We start from the raw sequence: 10,000 nt of genomic DNA on the forward strand, positions 1-10,000 counted from the left end.
GTTTTGAGCCACCGCTGGCAGGTGCACTCAGGGGGCCCTCCGCAGCCGCCCAGGCACACCTCTTCAGCCAGCACACTGCTGCCAAACACCCGCTCCCCATCACCCCCCAGCCCCTCTGCATACATCTGCTGGGGGTGCTTTTTTGACTTCCCCCATTTTGGCCTATGGGGAAAAGCCAGGGGGAAAACCTCCAGAGTCAGGCCGACCTTCTGGAACTCGAGCTCGGCCTGGAGCCGCCGGTTTGTCCCCTTCCCGGTTCTCAGGACCTGCATTGACACTCGGCTCAGCCCCGGCAGCCGCAGCCCCCGCCGGCCCAGCCAGCCGGGTCCGCCCCCCTGGCCGGCGCCTGGAGCGTTTGGACTTTGTCATTTTCATGGCTTGTCTCCTCAAACTTTGTCCGACTGCAAGGGGGGCTGCCGCAGTCCGTGCCCAGCCTCCAGGGGTTGTCCCCGGCCCCTGGAGCAGCCAGCACCCCCTCGCCGTCAACGCTCTCTCCCCGTTGGGACTTTGAAACTTTTCTGACCGTGCAAGCTTCGTCAAACGGCAATGGGGCAAGCGGCGGGCTCTGCCCGGCCTCCTGGGGTCCTGCCCGGGGACATCGGAGGCTCAGCCAGGGTGTTGAGCCACCGCTGGCAGGTGCACTCAGGGGGCCCTCCGCAGCCGCCCAGGCCCACCCCTGCAGCCAGCACACGGCTGCCAACAGCCCGCTCTCCGTCACCCCCCAGCCCCTCCTGCATACATCTGCTGGGGGTGCTTTTTTGGCTCCCCCCGTTTTGGCCTATGGGGAAAAGCCAGGGGGAAAACCTCCAGAGTCAGGCCGACCCCCCGGAACTCCAACCCGGCCTGGAGCCACCGGTTTGTCCCCTTCCCGGTTCTCAGGACATGCATTGACACTCGGCTCAGCCCCGGCAGCCGCAGCCCCCGCCGGCCCGGCCAGCCGGGTCCGCCACCCTGCCCGGCGCCTGGAGCGTTTGGACTTTGTCGTTTTTTCTCCAAGACTCGCCTCTGGCACATGCCATGGACCTCAGCGGGGGCTGCTCCCCGCCTCCTGGGTGTCCTGCCCGGGCACATCGGAGGCTCAGCCTGGGTCTTGGGCCCCTTCTGGTAGGTGCACTTTGGGGGCCCTCCGCAGCCGCCCAGGCCCACCTCCTGCAGCCACCACACAGCTGCCAACTGCCCGCTCTCCGTCACCCGCCAGCCCCTCTGCATACATCTGCTGGGGGTGCTTTTTTGACTTCCCCCATTGTGGCCAATGGGACAATGCCAAGGGGAAAACCTCCAGAGTCCTGCCGACCTCCTGGAACTCCAACCCGGCCTGGAGCCACCGGTTTGTCCCCTTCCCGGTTCTCAGGACCTGCATTGACACTCGGCTCAGCCCCGGCCGCCGCAGCTCCCGCCGGCCCCGGCCAGCCGGGTCCGCACCCCAGGCCGGCGCCTGGAGCGTTTGGACTTTGTCATTTTCATGACTTGTCTCCTCAAACTTTGTTCGACTGCAAGGGGGGCTGCCGCAGTCCGTGCCCAGCCTCCAGGGGTTGCCCCCGGCCCCTGGAGCAGCCAGCACCTCCTCGCCGTCAACACTCTCCCCCCGTGGGGACTTTGAAACTTTTCTGACCGTGCAAGCTTCGTCAAACGGCAAGGGGGCAAGCGGCGGGCTCTGCCCGGCCTCCTGGGGTCCTGCCCGGGGACATCGGAGGCTCAGCGGGGGTTTTCAGCCACCACTGGTAGGTGCGCTTTGGGGGCCCTCCGCAGCCGCCCCGGGCCACCCCTGCAGCCAGCACACTGCTGCCAACAGCCCGCCGCTCTCCCACACCAGCCAGCCCCGTCTGCACACATCTGCCGGGGGTGCTTTTTTGAGAAACACTGTCACTTTGTCAAAGACCGCACACCGCTCGTTCCCTTATACCCCGACAAGGTGTTCGTGCTGACGTTTTGCGAGGCCTTATTTTACCGCCGTCGGCGCTATCAGGGGAAGCGGGCCCGCTCCTTCCGCCCTCCTGGAACCGTGCCTCGGCCCGGAGCGGCCAGGTTTACCCTCATACCGGTTCTCGTGACCTGCATTGACACTCGGCTCTTCCCCGGCCGCCGCAGCTCCCGCCGGTCCGACCAGCTGGGTCCGCCCCCCTGGACGGCACGCCTGGAGCGTTTGGACTTTGTCATTTTCATGACTCGTCTCCTCAAACTTTGTTCGACTGCAAGGGGGGCTGCCGCAGTCCGGGCCCAGCCTCCAGCGGTTGCCCCCGGCCGCTGGAGCTGCCAGCACCCCCTCGCCGTCAACACTCTCTCCCCGTTGGGACTTTGAAACTTTTCTGACCGTGCAAGCTTCGTCAAACGGCAATGGGGGGCAACCGGCGTTCTGTGCCCGGCCTCCTGGGGTCCTGCCCGGGCACATCGGAGGCTCAGCCTGGGTTTTCAGCCACCACGGGCAGGTGCACTCAGGGGGCCCACCGCAGCCGCCCAGGCCCACCCCTGCAGCCACCACGCAGCTGCCAACAGCCCGCTCTCCGTCACCCCCCAGCCCCTTCTGCATACATCTGCCGGGGGTGCTTTTTTGACTTCCCCCCTTTTGGCCTATGGGGAAAAGCCAGGGGGAAAACCTCCAGAGTCAGGCCGACCTTCTGGAACTCCAGCTCGGACTGGAGCCACCGGTTTGTCCCCTTCCCGGTTCTCAGGAGATGCATCGACACTCGGCTCAGCCCCGGCAGCCGCAGCACCCGCCGGCCAGGCCAGCCACGTCCGCCCCCCTGGCCGGCGCCTGGAGCGTTTGGACTTTGTCGTTTTTTTCCCCAAGACTCGCCTCTGCCAACTGCCAAGGACTTCAGCAGGGGCTGCCACGGCTGTTCCCCGCCTCCTGGGGTTCATGCCCGGGCACATCGGAGGCTCAGGCAGGGTCTTGAGCAACTACTGTTGGGTGCTCTCAGGGGGGCCCCTCCACACCCCCAGGCCGACCTCCAGGGGCTGCCCCCGGACCCTGGAGCAGCCTGCACCCCCCTCGCCGTCAACACTCTCCCCCCGTTGGGACTTTGAAACTTTTCTGACCGTGCGAGCTTCATCGGACGGGAAGGGGGCGACCTGCGGGCTCTGCCCGGCCTCCCGGGGTCCCTGCCCGGGCCCCGTGGGAGGTACAGGCAGGGTTTCTCACCTACTACCCGTAGGCACTCTCAGGGGGCCCTCCGCGCCCTCAGGCCGCCCTCCCCGGGCTTCCCCCGGGTCCGCGGAGCAGCCCGCCACCCCTCGCCGCACTGTCTCTCGCCCCCCGTCGGGACTTTGAAACTTTTCCCCCCCGTGCAAACCTCACCGGGGGGCAGAGGGAGAGACCTGCGGGCCGTGCCCGGCCTCCCGGGACTCCCTCCGGGCAGCGCGGGCGGCTCGGACGGGGTTTTCAGCGAGTGCTGGGGGGGGTGTCTTCGGGGGCCCCCCGCGGGCCCCCCGGGGCACCTGCGCGGGGTGGCCCCTGCTGCCAGGCACCCACTCCCCATCGACCATCCAGCCCCCCTACATACATCTGGCGGGGGTGCTTTTTTGAGTTCCCCCATTTTGGCAACTTGGCACCTCCTATGGGGAAACCGGCAAAATCATGCCGACCTCCTGGAACTCCGGCTCGGCCTGGAGCCGCCGGTTTGTCCCCTTCCCGGTTCTCAGGCATTTTCGGACTTTGTCATTTTTTCAGCACTCTGTCAATGCGGCCAGCGGGAGCTGCCGCGGTCTGTGCCCAGGCACCAGGCACTAAAAACGGACACAGTCGGAGGGTCAGGGGGTGTCTCGGCCAGATACTGAAAAACACTCAGGGGGTGCCCAGGCACCAGGCGCTCCAAACGGACACAGTCGGAGGGTCAGGGGGTGTCTCGGCCAGATACTGGAAAACACTCAGGGGCGCCCGGAGGCTGCACAGGGCCACCCCAGGCCGCTCCCCCGGGCACCCGGGCGGCCATATTGGCGGCTGAGACCCCCTCTTCAGCGAACGCCAGGGGGCGCTCAGGGGCACACGGGGGCTGCTCCACTCGCCCCAGGGCGGCCCCCGCGGGTACCCGGGCGGCCATATTGGCGGCTGGGACCCCCTCTTGAGCAAACGCCAGGGGGGCGCTCAGGGACGCACGGGGGCTGCTCCACTCGCCCCAGGCCGGCCTCCCTGGGTACCCGGGCGGGCACATTAGCGGCTGAGACCCCCTCTCCACCAGAGACCGGGGGGCGCTCGGGGACACACGGGGGCTGCTCCACTCGCCCCAGGCCGGACTCCCTGAGGCGGGCACATTAGCGGCTGAGACCCCCTCTCCACCAGAGACCGGGGGGCGCTCGGGGACACACGGGGGCTGCTCCACTCGCCCCAGGCCGGACTCCCTGAGGCGGGCACATTAGCGGCTGAGGCCCCCTCTCCACCAAAGACCGGGGGACGCTCAGGGACACACGGGGGCTGCTCCACTCGCACCAGGCCGGCCTCCCTGAGGCGGGCACATTAGCGGCTGAGACCCCCTCTTCAGCAAACGTCAGGGGACACTCAGGGACACGCGGGGGCTGCTCCACTCGCCCCAGGCCGGCCTCCCTGAGGCGGGCACATTAGCGGCTGAGACCCCCTCTCGACCAAAGACCGGGGGACGCTCAGGGACACACGGGGGCTGCTCCACTCGCCCCAGGCCGGCCTCCCTGAGGCGGGCACATTAGCGGCTGAGGCCCCCTCTCCACCAAAGACCGGGGGACGCTCAGGGACACACGGGGGCTGCTCCACTCGCCCCAGGCCGGCCTCCCTGAGGCGGGCACATTAGCGGCTGAGACCCCCTCTCGACCAAAGACCGGGGGACGCTCAGGGACACACGGGGGCTGCTCCACTCGCCCCAGGCCGGCCTCCCTGAGGCGGGCACATTAGCGGCTGAGGCCCCCTCTCCACCAAAGACCGGGGGACACACAGGGACACACGGGGGCTGCTCCACTCGCCCCAGGCCGGCCTCCCTGAGGCGGGCACATTAGCGGCTGAGGCCCCCTCTCCACCAGAGACCGGGGGACGCTCAGGGACACACGGGGGCTGCTCCACTCGCCCCAGGCCGGCCTCCCTGAGGCGGGCACATTAGCGGCTGAGACCCCCTCTCCACCAAAGACCGGGGGACGCTCAGGGACACACGGGGGCTGCTCCACTCGCCCCAGGCCGGACTCCCTGAGGCGGGCACATTAGCGGCTGAGACCCCCTCTCCACCAAAGACCGGGGGGGCACTCGGGGACACACGGGGGCTGCTCCACTCGCCCCAGGCCGGACTCCCTGAGGCGGGCACATTAGCGGCTGAGACCCCCTCTCCACCAGAGACCGGGGGGCGCTCGGGGACACACGGGGGCTGCTCCACTCGCCCCAGGCCGGCCTCCCTAGGTACCCAGGCGGGCACATTAGCGGCTGAGACCCCCTCTTCAGCAAACGCCAGGGGACACTCAGGGACACACGGGGGCTGCTCCACTCGCCCCAGGCCGGCCTCCCTAGGTACCCGGGCGGGCACACTAGCGGCTGAGACCCCCTCTCGACCAAAGACCGGGGGACGCTCAGGGACACACGGGGGCTGCTCCACTCGCCCCAGGCCGGCCTGCCTAGGTACCCGGGCGGGCACATTAGCGGCTGAGACCCCCTCTCGACCAAAGACCGGGGGACGCTCAGGGACACACGGGGGCCGCTCCACTCACCCCCAGGCCGACCTCCAGGGCCTCCCTCCCGGCCCCTGGAGCAGCCAGCGCCCCCTCGCCGTCAACACTCTCTCCCCGTTGGGACTTTGAAACTTTTCTGACCGTGCAAGCTTCATCGGACGGCAAAGCGGGCAAGCTGCGGTCCGTGCCCGGCCTCCTGGGCATCCTGCCCGGGCACATCGGAGGCTCAGCCAGGGTCTTGAGCCACTGCTGGCAGGTGCACTTTGGGGGCCCTCCGCAGCCGCCCCGGGCCACCCCTGCAGCCAGCACACTGCTGCCAACAGCCCGCCGCTCTCCGTCACCAGCCAGCCCCTCTGCACACATCTGCCGGGGGTGCTTTTTTTGAGAAATAGTGTCACTTTGTCAAAGACCGCACACCGCTCGTTCCCTTATACCCCGACAAGGTGTTCGTGCTGACGTTTTGCGAGGCCTTATTTTACCGCCGTCGGCGCTATCAGGGGAAACGGGCCCGCTCCTTCCGCCCTCCTGGAACCCTGGCTCGGCCCGGAGCGACCAGGATTACCCTCATACCGGTTCTCGCCACCTGCATCGACACTCGGCTCTGCCCCGGCCGCCGCAGCTCTCGCCGGCCCGGCCGGGTCCGCACCCCTGGCCGGCACGCCTGGAGCGTTTGGACTTTGTCGTTTTTTTTCTCCAAGAGTCGCCTCTGGCACATGCCATGGACTTCAGCAGGGGCTGCTCCCCGCCCCCTGGGTGTCCTGCCCGGGCACATCGGAGGCTCAGCCTGGGTCTTCAGCCCCTACTGGTAGGTGCACTCAGGGGGCCCTCCGCAGCCGCCCGGGGCCCACCCCTGCAGCCAGCACACGGCTGCCAGCAGCCACCACACAGCTGCCAACAGCCCGCTCTCCATCGCCCACCAGCCCATTGCATACATCTGCTGGGGGTGCTTTTTTGCCTCCCCCCGTTTTGGCCTATGGGGAAAAGCTAAGGGGAAAACCTCCAGAGTCAGGCCGACCTCCTGGAACTCCCACCCGGCCTGGAGCCACAGGTTTGTCCCCTTCCCGGTTCTCAGGACATGCATTGACACCCAGACCTTCCCCGGCAGCCGCAGCTCCCGCCGGCCCGGCCAGCCGGGTCCGCCCCCCTGGCCAGCGCCTGGAGCGTTTGGACTTTGTCGTTTTTTTCAAAGACTCATCTCTGCCAACTGCCGTGGGCTTCAGCGGGGGCTGCTCCCCGCCTCCTGGGTGTCCTGCCCGGGCACATCGGAGGCTCAGGCAATGTCTTGAGCCACCGCTGGCAGGTGCACTCAGGGGGCCCTCCGCAGCCGCCCAGGCCCACCCCTGCAGCCAGCACACGGCTGCCAGCAGCCACCACACAGCTGCCAACAGCCCGCTCTCCATCGCCCACCAGCCCATTGCATACATCTGCTGGGGGTGCTTTTTTGACTTCCCCCCTTTTGGCCTATGGGGAAAAGCTAAGGGGAAAACCTCCAGAGTCAGGCCGACCTCCTGGAACTCCAACCCGGCCTGGAGCCACCGGTTTGTCCCCTTCCCGGTTCTCAGGACATGCACTAATACTCGGCTCAGCCCCGGCAGCCGCAGCCCCCGCCGGCCTGGCCAGCCGGGTCCGCCACCCTGCCCGGCGCCTGGAGCGTTTGGACTTTGTCGTTTTTTCCCCCAAGACTCGCCTCTGCCAACTGCCATGGACTTCAGCGGGGGGTGCTCCCCGCCTCCTGGGTGTCCTGCCCGGGCACATCGGAGGCTCAGCCTGGGTCATCAGCCCCTACTGGTAGGTGCACTCAGGGGGCCCTCCGCAGACGCCCAGGCCCACCCCTGCAGCCAGCACACGGCTGCCAGCAGCCACCACACAGCTGCCAACAGCCCGCTCTCCGTCACCCATCAGCCCAACTCTGCATACATCTGCCGGGGGTGCTTTTTTGACTTCCCCCCTTTTGGCCTATGGGGAAATGCCAGGGGGAAAACCTCCAGAGTCAGGCCGACCTCCTGGAACTCCAACCCGGCCTCGAGCCACCGGTTTGTCCCCTTCCCGGTTCTCAGGACATGCATAGACACTCGGCTCAGCCCCGGCCGCCGCAGCCCCCGCCGGCCCGGCCAGCCCGGTCCGCACCCCTGGCCGGCGCCTGGAGCGTTTGGACTTTGTCGTTTTTTCTCCAAGGCTCGCCTCTGGCACATGCCTTGGACTTCAGCGGGGGCTGCTGCCCGCCTCCTGGGTGTCCAGCCCGGGCACATCGGAGGGTCAGCCTGGGTCTTGAGCTACTGCTGGTAGGTGCGCTTTGGGGGCCCTCGGCAGCCGCCCAGGCCCACCCCTGCAGCCAGCACACGGCTGCCAGCAGCCACCACACAGTTGCCAACAGCCCGCTCTCCGTCACCCCCCAGCCCCTTCTGCATACATCTGCCGGGGGTGCTTTTTTGACTTCCCCCCTTTTGGCCTATGGGGAAAAGCTAAGGGGAAAACCTCCAGAGTCAGGCCGACCTCCTGGAACTCCCACCCGGCCTGGAGCCACAGGTTTGTCCCCTTCCCGGTTCTCACGACATGCATCGACACTCGGCTCAGCCCCGGCAGCCGCAGCTCCCGCCGGCCCGGCCAGCCCGGTCCGCACCCCTGGCCAGCGCCTGGAGCGTTTGGACTTTGTCATTTTTTCAAAGACTCATCTCTGATAACTGCCGTGGGCTTCAGCGGGGGCTGCTCCCCGCCTCCTGGGTGTCCTGCCCGGGCACATCGGAGGCTCAGGCAATGTCTTGAGCCACCGCTGGTAGGTGCGCTTTGGGGGCCCTCCGCAGCCGCCCAGGCCCACCCCTGCAGCCAGCACACGGCTGCCAGCAGCCACCACACAGCTGCCAACAGCCCGCTCTCCGTCACCCCCCAGCCCCTCCTGCATACATCTGCTGGGGGTGCTTTTTTGACTTCCCCCCTTTTGGCCTATGGGGAAAAGCTAAGGGGAAAACCTCCAGAGTCAGGCCGACCTCCTGGAACTCCCACCCGGCCTGGAGCCACAGGTTTGTCCCCTTCCCGGTTCTCACGACATGCATCAACACTCGGCTCAGCCCCGGCAGCCGCAGCCCCCGCCGGCCCGGCCAGCCCGGTCCGCATCCCTGGCCAGCGCCTGGAGCGTTTGGACTTTGTCATTTTTTCTCAAAGACCCGTCTCTGCCAACTGACGTGGGCTTCAGCGGGGGCTGCTCCCCGCCTCCTGGGTGTCCTGCCCGGGCACATCGGAGGGTCAGCCTGGGTCTTGAGCTACTGCTGGTAGGTGCACTACGGGGGCCCTCGGCAGCCGCCCAGGCCCACCCCTGCAGCCAGCACACGGCTGCCAGCAGCCACCACACAGCTGCCAACAGCCCGCTCCCCGTCACCCCCCAGCCCAACTCTGCATACATCTGGCGGGGGTGCTTTTTTGACTTCCCCCCTTTTGGCCTATGGGGAAAAGCCAGGGGGGAAACCTCCAGAGTCAGGCCGACCTCCTGGAACTCCAACCCGGCCTGGAGCCACCGGTCTGTCCCCTTCCCGGTTCTCAGGACATGCATCAACACTCGGCTCAGCCCCGGCAGCCGCAGCCCCCGCCGGCCCGGCCGGCCCGGTCCGCACCCCTGGCCAGCGCCTGGAGCGTTTGGACTTTGTCGTTTTTTTTCTCCAAGACTCATCTCTGCCAACTGCCGTGGGCTTCAGCGGGGGTGTCTGCTCCCCGCCTCCTGGGTGTCCTGCCCGGGCACATCGGAGGCTCAGCCTGGGTCTTGAGCCCCTACTGGTAGGTGCACTCTGAAGGCGCCCTCCGCAGCCGCCCAGGCCCACCCCTGCAGCCACCACACAGCTGCCAACAGCCCGCTCCCCGTCACCCCCCAGCCCAACTCTGCATACATCTGGCGGGGGTGCTTTTTTGACTTCCCCCCTTTTGGCCTATGGGGAAAAGCTAAGGGGAAAACCTCCAGAGTCAGGCCGACCTCCTGGAACTCCCACCCGGCCTGGAGCCACAGGTTTGTCCCCTTCCCGGTTCTCACGACATGCATCAACACTCGGCTCAGCCCCGGCAGCCGCAGCCCCCGCCGGCCCGGCCAGCCCGGTCCGCATCCCTGGCCAGCGCCTGGAGCGTTTGGACTTTGTCATTTTTTCTCAAAGACCCGTCTCTGCCAACTGACGTGGGCTTCAGCGGGGGCTGCTCCCCGCCTCCTGGGTGTCCTGCCCGGGCACATCGGAGGGTCAGCCTGGGTCTTGAGCTACTGCTGGTAGGTGCACTACGGGGGCCCTCGGCAGCCGCCCAGGCCCACCCCTGCAGCCAGCACACGGCTGCCAGCAGCCACCACACAGCTGCCAACAGCCCGCTCCCCGTCACCCCCCAGCCCAACTCTGCATACATCTGGCGGGGGTGC

The sequence above is a fragment of the Eleutherodactylus coqui genome, unplaced genomic scaffold (genome assembly GCF_035609145.1).
Source record: "Eleutherodactylus coqui strain aEleCoq1 unplaced genomic scaffold, aEleCoq1.hap1 HAP1_SCAFFOLD_829, whole genome shotgun sequence".
In the NCBI taxonomy this organism is placed as follows: Eukaryota; Metazoa; Chordata; class Amphibia; order Anura; family Eleutherodactylidae; genus Eleutherodactylus; species Eleutherodactylus coqui.